This window comes from Palaemon carinicauda, chromosome 1 (assembly GCF_036898095.1).
Source record: "Palaemon carinicauda isolate YSFRI2023 chromosome 1, ASM3689809v2, whole genome shotgun sequence".
In the NCBI taxonomy this organism is placed as follows: domain Eukaryota; kingdom Metazoa; phylum Arthropoda; class Malacostraca; order Decapoda; family Palaemonidae; genus Palaemon; species Palaemon carinicauda.
The window spans coordinates 273,931,748-273,946,747 of NC_090725.1; positions in this window are offsets into that span (position 1 = coordinate 273,931,748).

Below are 15,000 nucleotides of genomic sequence, written 5' to 3' on the forward strand. Positions count from 1 at the left end.
CTTGGTAAGAGTAGAAGAGACTTTCGATATGGCAAGCAGCTCTTCTAGGAGAAGGACACTCCAAAATCAAACCATTGTTCTCTAGTCTTGGGTAATGCTATAGCCTCTGTACCATGGTCTTCCACTGTCTTGGGTTAGAGTTCTCTTGCTTGAGGGTACACTCGGGCACACTTCTATCTTATTTCTCTTCCCCTTGTTTTGTTAAAAAATTTATAGTTCATATAGGAGACATTTATTTTAATGTTACTGTTCTTAAATATTTAATTTTTCCTTGTTTCCTTTCCTCACTTGGCTATTTTCCTGTTGGAGCCACTGGGCTTATAGCATCTTGCTTTTCTAACTAGAGTTGTAGCTTAGCAATTAATAATAATAATAATAATAATAATAATAATAATAATAATAATAATAATAATAATAATAATAATAATAAAGTGATACTAATCAAATCTGGCCAATTGGTCAATTGAAATTCCAAGATGGCAGCCATTTTTCAAGATGAACGCCATATAAATTGCCCGAAGTTGATGTTTTGCTTAAAAGTATTTTTTGTTGTCCAATTTGCATATCTAGATATGTATTCCTAATATGTTTTCATGCCTACTGAAGAAAAACTCATTAATCATGTTTATTAAGATGGGTTTTCCTTCAAGTTGGTAGCAGTATCTAATAATCTAAAGTGAGCAGTAGGTGAAAGAGGAGCGGGAGTGAGGCTTAGCTCTGGCTGCTTGTAAACAATGTTTTCCCTGCTCAGTCTTACCACCTCCTTATTAATACAGTATTACCATACCATAACTCCTCATCCCCCACCCAAGCTTGTAATTACAGTTACGAGCTTAACTGCACCATTATCCAGTCCTCAGACACATGCCAACTTGGGTTCCTGGTTATTCGATGAGGGCAAAGGCAGGTTGTGGGGAGAGTCATGTATGAACCCCATTGTGTCCAAGTGAAAAAAGACAAGCTCCTGACGGCACCAATGCAGCGGTGTTGCTTGTTGGTTGTTCCTCTAGTAACCTTGATAGGGGTAGCTTCATTGCCGTGGTGTTTTGCCTGTGAGGGGATAGATAAGGGGGCTTGCAGCTGTAGGGCATTGTATAGAGATGGGAACAGGCATTTTTGGTTGATAGAGGAACGGAGGCACAGAGGTTTATCCGGTTCAGCATAGTTACCCTGTCAGAGCCATAAATCCTGATGCAGTACTTGTCATGGTCCAAAACCTCGGTGACTGTGCCAGTTCTATCCCAGCGCTTTGGATGATATCCTGTGCCATTCTGAACAAAGCATTTGTCCCCAATATGTATTGGATGAGCAGGTCGAGAATGGGCATCAAGAGTCTCCTTTGATTTGGCATACCGCGTGCAGAGGGCCAACTCCTTCATTTTCCAAGCCTCCCGCCAAGTGGGTCTGATATTTGGTTTAGAAAACTTTTCCAGCCGGTTTACAAAAGCTAATGAATCTCTTAGGAATTTTCCAAATATGATTGGGCAGGAGAGATATCACAGTCAGGGTCTGGTGTGTTTCTCAGCTGTAGGAGGGCTCACAGAAACTGGTCATTATCCAGTTGTCCAGTTGGTCTGATGTTGGATTTCAGAAGTCTCTTTGTACTTTTGACTGCAAATTCGGCCCTACCATTTGATTGTGAGTGGTATGGTGATGACACACGATTTTTAACTCCCCATCTGGTGAGGAAATCTAGAATGGCATTGGCTGTAAACTCTGGACCACCATCACTCGCGAGTTCCTTTCGGGGCACCGAATGTTACAAATAAGGAGCTGAGGCATCCAATAAGACCTGGAGCACCGGCAGGTGAGGAACCTGGTGGGCATACAAACACCTCCGACCACCCTGATAGGCAGTCCCCTATCACCAGGTATTATCTAAAGTGAGCAGTAGGTGAGAGATGAGCGGGAGTGAGGCTTAGACTGGGCTGCAAGTAAAGAATGCTTTCCCTTCTCAGTCTTACCACCTCCTTACCAATAGTGTTACCATACCATAACTCGTCACCTACTGAAGTAGTTTTTAAATGTTTATAAAACAGTCACATATTTTTCAAGATTTTACTGTTTTTTTTTTTTCAAGATGGCAACAATATTGTCCATTTTTCATTTTGCAGGCTTTGCCCCATAATGTGCAGACCATTCCACTGGTCCTCTATCCGTTACTTCTCACATATGCAGCTACAGATTGTTGTGCAGAAGAGTGTTGACTGTGAGCACTTGCATCTTCTTTCGCAGCATTTCCTACAGGAACACTGTCAGATCCCAACTGCTCGCTACAATAGAGGGTAGTGTTGTCCAAGACATCTGCCATGACTCTCTCCTCTGTATCCAACTCTCTTCAGCAGTTCTGCTTGTGTCTGGATTGGAGATGGTTGCCTGACCCCCAATTATCCCAGCCGGATATACGACATGCGTGTGGTCACTGAGAGCTGCCTGTGTTGGTGAAATTAAGCTGTATGGACTCTCCTTGCAGGCAAAGACCCTTGCTTCATCAATGCTAGCAGCTGTGCTTGATCTGTCGTACATGAGGATAACGAATCTATCCAGCTTCTGCCGGTCAAGATCACTAATCTATGATGGATGCTGATTGAGATTAGCAAATGTTTCAATAAAATTATCAAATATAGTTCAAGTCTGCCATCCAGATTTCTTCCCTCTTCCACAGAAGGCAGACATCCACAGAAGGCAGACAAAACATCTCATCCAGTGAACACTTGGAAGTATGGGATCCTTGTAACTTTCTGAAGCCCTTTTGCAGAACTACCTTATGGGTTGGAATCCATCAAATCTTGCCTCTTTGGCCAAAGGCAATCTACATTTTCTCGAGATCTATTTCCTGTAAGGATGGCAGCACAAATAATTCTATGACTAGTATGTATGTGTTTTTGGCCTTAACGATGATAGACTTTCCTCACCAGTCGTTGCATCCCTGTAATGTACAAATATTCAAGTGTCAGTTTCTTCATGACAACATTAGGACATGGCATTAAGAGACATCATTGTGTTGCTAATGGCTTGCGTACTTCCCCAGCATTTCTAGTGCTTGATTGTTGGAAAATGGACACATTTGTAACATGGAATGATGTTTGAGCTGTTGTTCCAGTTAGATTATGACCTGTTGTCCAATGCTGGAGTAGTGAAAAACTCCTTTCTTAATAATAGGGAACAGATTTCTCCATCATCAACCTACTGTGCAACAATTGCTTCTTCTAACTGTGCTGATATTTCTAGGACCCTGCCGTATATGCTGAGACCATTTTCATAGAGCATTTCAATGATTTGTCACTTCCTCGTCTTGGAAAACACATACAGGCCCATGTAGACTGTCGGTAGTAGGTTGCACAGGGCACTAGCCACCCGTTGAGATACTACTGCTAGAGAGTTATGGGGTCCTCTGACTGGCCAGACAGTACTACATTGAATCATTCTTTCTGGTTACGGTTCATTTTCCTCTTGCCTACACACACACACACACCACACCCACCGAATTTATCTGGCCTATTCTTTACATAGTCTCCTCTGTCCTCATACACCTGACAACACTGAGATTACCAAACAATTCAGCTTCGTACAAGGGGTTAACTACTGTACTGTAATTGTTCAGTAGCTACTTTCCACTTGGTAAGGGTAGAAGAGACTCTTTAGCTATGGTAAGCAGCTCCTCTAGGAGAAGGACTCTCCAAAATCAAACCATTGTTCTCTAGTCTTGGGTATTACCATAACCTCTGAACCATGGTCTTCCACTGTCTTGCTTGAGGGTACACTCGGTCACACTATTTTATCTTATTTCTTTTCCTCTTGTTTTGTTAGTTTTTATAATTTATATAGGAGATATTCATTCTAATGTTACTGTTCTTAAAATATTCTATTTTTCCTTGTTTTCTTTCTTCCCTGGACTATTATCCCAGTTGGAGCACCTGGGCTTATAGTATTCTCCTTTCCAACTAGGGCTGCAGCTTAGCACTTAATAAATAATAATAATAATAATAATAATAATAATAATAATAATAATAATAATAATAATAATAATAATAATAATAATAATAATAATAAAAGATGTTTTAAAGTCATTGGAATGCCTGTAGACACCCGATCCCTCCTTGTAATCTATTTCGCAAAGTAGTTGTACTGTAGTAGTTGTAATATTGAAAGGTCAGATTTTGATGTTTCATGCTGGAATTAGGCCTTTATGTCTGCACCATGTTTAATCATTGAAGTCGTGATAGGAGCATGTCTTGTCTTATTATCTCAGCAGCTATCACTAGATGGACAGCTTAATCATACTTGAATGCTTGGGAGATCATTGAGCCTACAAATTTTCAAAAGCCAGCATAACATCTCACCGTTCGTGATGAACTTGTAGCTTGTGAATGTGAAAAAGCAACTGCTCCTTAAGTCGAGTAGAATGAACATCATGTGATTCAACGCCAAAATGTTCCAGCCTTGTTCTTGGCTATATAATACCAGAAACAGGCAGGGTGATATTTCAGTTCTTATGCTTTGCATGGGATCTTTTTTTTATACCCGAAGCACTGTTACCTGTAAAAGTTGATCTCTATTCAGTTCTGTTTAACTTGGTTTTGCTAGATACAAGCCTGCAACTCTCATGATATAGTGCCTTCCTTTGTCTCAAGGTTTCTTCAATGCCATAATTTTTGTTAAGCCTTGCAGGGTAAAACTTGATTGGCAGTACATTGAGTGAGTGAAACAGAGGATTATTCTTTGCCAAGTTTATATATACATTAATCCCTCTTCCATCAGGATTGGCCTAGTTTGGGGGGGGGGGGGATTAGGTCTTCTTTTTTAACCTTCTGACATAAACAACACTTGGGCTAATCAATGTTCCACGATTTTCCGTTAAAAACTAGCTTCCATAGTCAGTATGACGTTCAGGGCTGATGGTTTATCTTTTTATCATCGTGTACATGTATAAAAGACACTTTTTTGAGTGGGATACAACTAGGTTCTGTTACCTTGCTCTATACCTACTCTGATCGTTCATCCAGTGTCATAAGCCTAGTGTGATCTATACGCCATCCAGATAACTAAAACCCTGTTATCCTTTCCTCCTCTCTTCCTTGCTGGCACGTTCTGTCCATTCAGGAGTGAATGCCTAACTGATTTGGTGCTAGTTAAACCCCAATCACACCTATGCATGGATGCCTGCGGTCTTCATTCTGAGCAGTGTGTCATTCCCAGAACTTGTGTATGTCAGCGACATCTGCTGTAATCCTCCGTCAAGTGATAACATGCTCCAGTATTTTGAAAAAATGAGAAGATTCCGTATTGTATACTTACTCTCTCCAAACAGCATCCACCACTCTCCGTATTTTATCCACGGCTTCCGTACTCTCTCAGGCAATGGATATACATGCACACTTCTCTATGATCACCTATATTTCCATGTTTATTTGTTTTACTGCTGATTGCAGAATAATTTTTTTGAAAGGTTTGCTTTATTTTCCTCTAAACAACGAAAAAAAATATTTCTATTCATTGTGAAGTGATTATTGTATAATTTTTGAAAAATCTGCTTTGCTATATTTTACTCTAAATGATAGTGAAACAATGTAATTCGATGTGCAAATCAGATTTATATTAATTGTAATTATATACATACATACATATACCAAGGCACTTCCCCCAATTTTGGGGGGTTGCCGACATCAACAAATGAAACAAAAACAAAAAGGGGACCTCTACTCTCTACGTTCCTCCAGCCTAACAAGGGACTCAACTGAGTTCAGATGGTACTGCTAGGGTGCCACAGCCCACCCTCCCACATTTTCCACCACAGATGAAGCTTCATAATGCTGAATCCCCTACTGCTGCTACCTCCACGGTCATCTAAGGCATCGGAGGCAGCAGCAGGGCCTACCGGAACTGCGTCACAATCGTTCGCCATTCATTCCTATTTCTAGCAGACTCTCTTGCCTCTCTCACATCTATCCTCCTATCACCCAGAGCTTTCTTCACACCATCCATCCACCCAAACCTTGGCCTTCCTCTCGTACTTCTCCCATCAACTCTTGCATTCATCACCTTCTTTAGCAGACAGCCATTTTCTATTCTCTCACATGGCCAAACCACCTCAACACATTCATATCCACTCTGGCTGCTAACTCATTTCTTACACCCGTTCTCACTCTCACCACTTCGTTCCTAACCCTATCTACTCGAGATACACCAGCCATACTCCTTAGACACTTCATCTCAAACACATTCAATTTCTGTCTCTCCGTCACTTTCATTCCCCACAACTCCGATCCATACATCGCAGTTGGTACAATCACTTTCTCATATAGAACTCTCTTTAGCGCCAACGTTATCTCTGCGTGTCGTAAGAGGCGACTAAAAGGGACGGGACGAGGGGGCTGGGAACCCCTTCTCCTGTATCTTACATCCTGTGAGACATCAACAAAGTAATTATATGATTGTGTAATAATTCCACGATACATAGCTGTCGAAAGATATAACACTATGGTCGGTAATATGGACCTTACGTATACACAAAGGCAAAGAAAATATAGATTTGTTTCTTTTGACACATGATGGAACGTCAATACTTACGGCGGGCTGCTTCTACTCGCGAAAACGGTGGACAATAGCAATATGAAATATGTGCATATGGAACAAATACAAGTAGTTTCTACCATTATTAAGAGCAGTTATTGGTAAACATTTCGTTCTAATTTTGTTTATACTCTCTCTCTCTCTCTCTCTCTCTCTCTCTCTCTCTCTCTCTCTCTCTCTCTCTCTCTCTCTCTCTCTCTCTCTCTCTCTCTCTCTATATATATATATATATATATATGTATATATATATATATATATATATATATATATATATATATATATATATATATATATATATATATATATATATATATATATATATATATACACACACACACACACACATATATATATATATATATATATATATATATATATGTGTGTGTATGTATGTGTGTGTGCGTGTGTGTGTGTATTTATATATAAATCAATACATGTATATGACAGCAACGCAAATGTTTATACCATAGATACGAGCATTTATAAGTAAAAATTCTCATTGAATATTTTGGACAACCTCTCTTCTGCTCACATGAATACACTCGACAACCATTGCAATTAAATATCACTTTTCATTCTTTTTATTTTATTAAGAAATATGGATTTTTTTTTTATTTTTATTATCTATAATATTGTATATACATCATAATATATTTACATAAATACATTTTGTAATTATCATATATTCGTTTATCGTATATTATTTCACAGATCATAATTAAATGGAATGCGAGTTGTGATAAAACAAAGATTACGTAAGTTTTGAACATGCTATTAGCACTAACGTTTGTCGGCAAAGACTAAAACTGTTAAGAACAGATCTCTAGTTTGATGAAGAGACTTTAAATTAAAAGAGAAAATAGACGTAACATATATAATATAAATATAATACAAACTTGCTAAGCTACAACCCCAGTTGGAAAAGCAGGATGCTATGAGGCCAGGGGCTCCAACGGGGAAAATAGCCCAGTGAGGAAAGGAAACAAGTAAAAACAAAACATTTTAAAAATAGTAACATTAAAACAAACATTTCCTGTATAAACTATGAAAACTTTAATACAACAAGAGGAAGAGAAATAAGACAGAATAGTGTCCCTGAGTGTACCCTCAAGCAAGAGAACTCTAACCCAAGACAGTGGAAGATCATGGTACAGAGGCTATGACACTACCCAAGACTAGAGAACAATGGTTTGATTTTGGAGTGTCCTTTTCCTGAAAGAGCTGTTTACCAAAGCAAAAGAGCCTCTTCTACCCTTACAAGAGGAGAGTGGCCACTGAACAATTACAGTACAGTGGTTAACCCCTTCGGTGAAGAAGAATTGTTTTATAATCACAGTATTATCAGATGTATGCGGATAGAGGAGAAAACATAAAGAATAGGCCAGACTATTCAGTGTATGTGCAGGCAAAAGGAAAATGAACCGTAACTAGTGAGAAGGATCCGATGTAGTACTGCCTGGCCAGTCAAAGGACCCCACAACTCTCTAGTGATAGTATCTCAACGAGTGACTGGTGCCCTGGCCAACCTACTACCTTACAAGAAGGAAAGAGGAACTGTTTAAAAACTATGCGTGCATGGAGGAATATAAGATCGTAAAGGGCCAATGTAATCACTTATAAAGAAAAGAAAAAACTGAGAACTATAAGAAAACATATGGGGAAGCATCAACATACGTGAATAAGTTATATCGTCTTCAAAATGGTTGACTGGTAAATATGAATTAATAAAAGACTCCCAAATAGTTATAGTGACCAAGGGCTACCTATTGAATTTCCCTATTTCTTAAAAAAGTAGAAAATATCATTGGATATTTTGTGGATATTCCAAGTCAGATTGGTGTTAAGCTCTGCGGAGAAATGAGATTTTCGAGATTTAGCAGCATAACAATTGATTGTGTTATCAGGATTATTGAGGGTACAAAGAAAACAAATTGTATGATTAATCGGATGTCAATATCTGAAGTAAAAGGAGTATAAACAGTTCTAATCTTGCGGATATGACGTCATTGATAGTAAAACATTAATGAGTGTAAGCCCCCTAAATCTAATAAATGAGCTGCAGCTATACTATGTCTGAAAGATACTCTCAATCTCATGTCTGTCCTTCCATAAAAAATACTAGAATGCTACATTCTTGAACAACTAGTTATTCATTTTGGAAGAATCAAAGCGTTGTTTTCTAGCCTTGGGTAGTGCCATAGCCTCTGTACCATGGTCTTCCAATGAGTTAGGTTAGAGTTCTCTTTCTAGAAGATTACTTGTCGACAAAAACTATTGTGCGCCAATTGGAAATTCTTATTTATGATATAAACCATTATGAGAAATGGTGACACAGGAAAATGTACTAGGTACAATCCTATTTTGTAGCTATACTATTTGTGTATCAAAATTAATACAGTGACAACAAACATAGTTCAAGCTATGCGCAGATGATACACTATTTTAATTTCTCATGTATGACATAGGTGATACGAGAATTTAAATCACGTTCCTATTACTGTTATGGAATGAATAGCAATTAAACAACTGAAACTAAATGAAAATAAAACCACATTCACTGTAGTAGAAAAAAAAAATTCATGAAGCATAGGTGACATCCAAAAAAGTATTAACGGCAACTTGGTCCCGATATCTAGTAGAGTTTGCAACCTTGGTATTACTGGATTGCAATTTGTCACTCGACACTGAAATCAATACTGCACTGTAGTAAGGGTTACTGGATATTGTCACATCATGAAAATATGTGGCGAATGAACATAGTTCCATGTTTACCAATTGCAATAACGTGCATTTCTCTATCCCGCTCCTAATTATTATTATTATTATTATTATTATTATTATTATTATTATTATTATTATTATTATTACTATTATTATTATTATTATTATTATTGATTAATTAATTAATTAAGAAATATACATTACAATTTTTACAATTTACAATTTTGTATACACATCATGATATATTTACATGATTAAATTTTGCAATGAATTCATATTCAAAATTGCAGATTTTACTATTAATCTAAATATTCTTTTAAATTACAAACATAGTGACTCGTAAATACTTTTTTAACATAAGTTTAAAACCCTAGTTTATTTTCATTAAAAGTATTTACCATTCTACTTTTTATCCATTTAAATAATTGTGGGTCAGTACTTAAAATCCCAATTATCTTCCCATCCATATCCCTAAAGTAAATTCCGCTATTATGACCATTGCTGTATTTTCATCCTCCTTTGAAGCATCATTATTATTAGTACTGGATAATAGCTACCACTTTGGTTGAAGAATCACGATGGTTTATAAGCCTAAGGACTCCAAAGGGGAAATAAAGAAATAAATAGACTACATGAAAATAATGAACAATTAAAAAAGATTTAAGAGCAGTAACAATATTAGAATAGGTCTTACATACATAAAGTACAAAAAGATATTTACGTTACTCTGTTCAACATAAAAACATTCGCTGCAAGTTTGAACTTTTGAAGTTCCATCGATTCAACGACCTGGTTAGGAAGATCATTCCACAATCTAGTCACAACTGGAATAAAACTTCTTAAATACTGTGTAGTATTGAGCCCTATGATGGAGAAGGCATAATTATTAGAATTAACTGCATACTTAGTTAGTATAATGAACATGACGGTATTGCCCAGGGAGATTTGAATGCAAAGGATGGTCAGAATTATGAAAACTCCTATGCAGGTTGCAACATGCATAACGAACTGACTGAACGACAGTGCCATAGATTAATACCTTACCATAGAAGTTATACTTTGTGCCTGTCAACCAGCCCAACATGGTGCTCCATTCTCATAGTATTTGTTTTTAAAAATTATGCTATAGCTAACTACTAGTGAGTATAGGCATGTGATATCTGGTGTTCCACAGGGTAGTATTCTTGGCCCATTACCTTTCATACTATACACAAGTGACATGTGGTTTGGCCTAGAAAACAAGCTTGTTGCATATGCAGATGATGCTACTCTCTTTGCATCAATTCCATCCCCTGAATGTAGACCTGGGGTTGCTGAATTCCTTAATAGAGATCTAGCTAAAATTAGTGCATGGTGCAAATCATGGGGTATGAAGTTGAATCCTAACAAAACTCAAAGTATGATTGTAAGTAGGTCAAGGACAGTGGCTCCTCAACATCCGGATCTCAGCATTGATAATGTTTCTTTAACTTTGTATGACTCTTTAAAAATTTTAGGTGTGATTCTCGACAGCAAATTTACTTTTGAGAAACACATTAGGTCTGTGTCTTCTTCCATTGCTAAGAAAATTGGCATATTGAGAAAGTCTTTCAAGATTTTCGGTGATCAATCTATTGTGAAGAAGTGTTTTAATTCTTTCATTCTACCCTGTTTTGAGTATTGTTCTCCTGTCTGGTGTTCAGCTGCTGATTCTCATCTTAATTTGTTGGACAGAGTCTTACGGCCTATTAAATTTCTTATTCCTGATCTAGATATTAATCTTTGGCACCGTCGTTCAATTAGTTCATTATGCATGTTGCATAAGATTTTTCATAATTCTGACCATCCTTTACGTTCAGATCTTCCTGGACAATTCCATCCTGTTCGTAATACTAGGCAGGCAGTTAATTCTAATAGCCAGGCCTTCTCCATCATGAGGCTCAATACTACTCAGTATTCTGGAAGTTTTATTCCAGCTGTGACCAAGTTGTGGAACGATCTTCCTAATCGGGTAGTTGAATCAGTAGAACTTCAAAAGTTCAAAGTTGGAGCAAATGTTTTCATGTTGAACAGGCGGACATAAGTCTTTTTATAGTTTATATAAAATCAAAATCAAAATCAAACTATTGTTCTCTAGTCTTGGGTGGTGCCATGGTCTCATAGCCGTGGTCTTCCACTGTCTTGGGTTAGAGTTCTCTTGCTTGGAGGTACACTAGGGCACACTATTTTATCTAATTTCTTTCCCTCTTATTTTGTTAAAGTTTTATAGTTTATATAGGAAATATTTATTTTAATGTTTTTACTCTTCTTAAAATATTTTATTTTTCCTTGTTTCCTTTCCTCGCTGAGCTGTATTCCCTGTTGGAGCCCCTGGGCTTATAACGTCCTACTATTCAAACTGGGGTTGTGGCTTAGCAAGTAATAATAATAATAATAATAATGAAAATAATAATAATAATAATAATAATAATGATAATAATAATAATAATAATAATAATAATATCTGTCTTGACGTTGTTACCAGTTTTTAGAATTATTTATTGGTAATTTGTTCTCATCATTTATTTATTTCCTTATTTCCTTTCCTCACTGGGCTATTTTTCCCCATTGGAACCCCTGGGCTTATAGTATCTTGCTTTTCCAACGAGGGCTGTAGCTTGGCTAGTATTAATAATAATAATAATAATAATAATAAGAATCATCATCATCATCATCATCGGCCATGACACATTTCCCCTCCGTAGCTAACGGACGCCTGCATTTGCAGAGCGAACTTTACACATAATTATGATGACTATATTGTGAATTATTAACTGATAATCAGATCTTATTCATCTTAAAAACATACATGCCAGTCCCCCTTGTCATGTGCAGTCTTGAATTGTTTTGTGTTGAATCCTAAGCGTTACAAATATCTTGAAGTGTCTTGATTGTGCTGAAAACACAACCAAGACTTCACCGAAAAAAAAGCGAAGTATTCCGTAGGTGACGAGTTTTCATTAAAACTGAGGTGGCCTGGATCGATGTGCTGTCGTCCTTGGCTTTTGTTTAATCCACCATACAATCTAACTTTTATGGAAATAGAATCTTTTTCTCTTAAAGGAACTTAGTTATAATTTCATCGAGTCAAGAAGCTGAAAAACATATTTGTAAAGAAGTTAAAGAAAATTGTGTCCAACTCCCTGAAATTTACGCAAATAAGTATATACTTGAAGTCTTGATTTCATTAAGGAACTTCAGAGTAATACGCACGTAAGATTCTGGTTTGTTTATTGGTAAGAATTTGCATACTTTCAGTAGAGACGTTGGTGCGTAGTCTCCTTCTGTTGGTTTATAAAGGTTTGTTTTGTAACAAAGGCGAAGTAACAGTTGTGTCAGTAAAACTCACTCACTCCTGGTCTGGAATGTCTGGTCTTTTTTTTTTCTTATCCAGACACATAACAGTGCAACAGTTTTCACCACAATTTAAACAATGTGACATTCCTGATCATGTTCCACTTTTCCCATATTTCTTGTTCTTTCCTGAATATACTGATGGTTGCGGAAGCCTATTGGAAACGTCCCTGCCAAGTGATCTGTTAGACTAGGGTTCAAGACAAGCTCAATCTCTATAGTTTCTTGTAGTGTCTGGAACCTCACCATCCTTGTAAGCTAAGAATTTGCATGAGTTTATAGGTGTACCTGCTGAGGCATCAGCAGCCATTGTCCGGTTTTCCTTGGTCCTATCGTGACTGGAGTGGGTTCTTGGGCGCTGTCATTTACCTCTGCCATTCATGAGCGACTTGAATATAAACCTTTAAGCCTTGAATGGTTTTAACACTCGTCTCATATGGATTTTCTCACTTAATTTGAACCTAATCCTGTAAAACTCTACTTTTCTATAGAAGAATTTAATAAAACCCTTTATGCCTATTATAGTTATCAAGCTCTACTGTATAGCTATCCATCATTCTGTAACTATTTTGGTATCTTCCATTCCTTTTCTGTAGCAGGTTAATGTGGGTGGCTTGATATAAGTCATGTATTAAGATTATCCGTGTATTAATCTCCTCTTTCATTCTAATTAAAATTGCAGATACCATATCGGGCATGCACATAGTTCACTAAACCCTGCAGCCATTCCCCAAATATGCTTGCTCTAAAGTTTTTTTTTTTTTTTTTTTTTTTTTTTTTTTTTTTTTTTGACTACTTTATGAAGCTTCCATGTTGTGGTACTCTTAATGCTTTATTTCATCTTCACATATAAAAAAAATTGATATTCTTAATGATTTAGAAAATTTGAGCGTAACGGCACTTCCCAACTAGTCAGATTTGATACTACCTCATTATTTATAAGTGCATGTTCATATCTTATTGAATTTCTTTGCTAATACTTTAGATTCTCAATAGTCATCATTATTAACCATAATACTATTACTGAACTTAATTATTTAGATATCAAAAAGTGTAATTCCAGTACAATGAAAATTTCTAGGAATAAGTGTTTCGTATGGTTGAGGCTAACCCTTTGTCCTCTCCTTTGTAGATATAAAAGGATTTTTTTTTCAGTTTGGCTCTCTCCTTGTTTGGTATCGTTACGTTGACAATATTCTTCGAATTCTGCAATGGAATTCTAACATTGGGGTTTCTCTTGCTGTTATCAATTTATTGTTTTTATCCGTGATATTTACTGCAGTAAAAGAAGAGAACAACGGTATCCGTTTATTATATGTTTTTTTTCTTATCATTTGACAAGTCAACAAATTTAATTTGTGCAAATTCATAAAACCTATTAATAACTCATCATATATGCAATTCCAAAAAGCTCACTGTTAAAGTATCCCTATGTATCTCTGAGTAAATAGAAAATTGGTTTAGATAGAAGAGTGGAAATTGTCATTCTTTTACTCTTGTGGTATGCTTAACATATACAGTGAATGCTGTAAATAAAGCCAAGAATAGTCTCTGCCATGTTCAGTTATAAAATAAGGAGCCAATAAGCAATTAACATGTTCTGTTTATCTTCGATGAATGTTATCATAATTTTATTAGCCCTTTGGAGAAACTACATATAATATAAGGGCCGTGTATGTACAGTACTGTAGTAGCACGTAGAAAAATGTCTCTGAATGATATTATCAATACCTTTCCCCGCTCAGAATGTAATTTATTTTGCGACAAACCATTATATGCTTATGTATAATTATTATAGATATTTAATAGTCCCAATGTACATAAAGTCTGTGTCTCTCTTTACCCTTCTGTGAATTAGGTTCTATGACATGCTTAGCTACCATTTAGACATCAGTCGATAGAACTCTGTGCTGACTGAGTTTTGTTTGGAGATATTTCAAGGTCAGTCATGGATATAATGATTTTTCAATACCACCTACAGATTCCTGCGTAGAAAATTTACGGAAATGAAGTATGAGTTTTATATACAAATAAAAAAGAAAAAAGAAATAAAAATTGGATATTTTGTTTTCTAGTACTGTAGAAGGACTGATTGATTTATTATGTTTTTTTTTTTTTCTGGCGTCATAAATACTTGGATAACTGACACCGAAAATAAGGAGCATAAGCAGAATTTTAGTGCAAAAAAATGGAAGATTTGTTAAGGAATCGTAAAAGAATGGTTCATTGTGATTTAAGATATTTTGGTACAGTATTATGAAATGAACGATTAATGAAAGGTTGGTAAAACGAGTGAAGGCTTAAGAGGAAAGAAGAGAGGAAGACCTAGAAAAT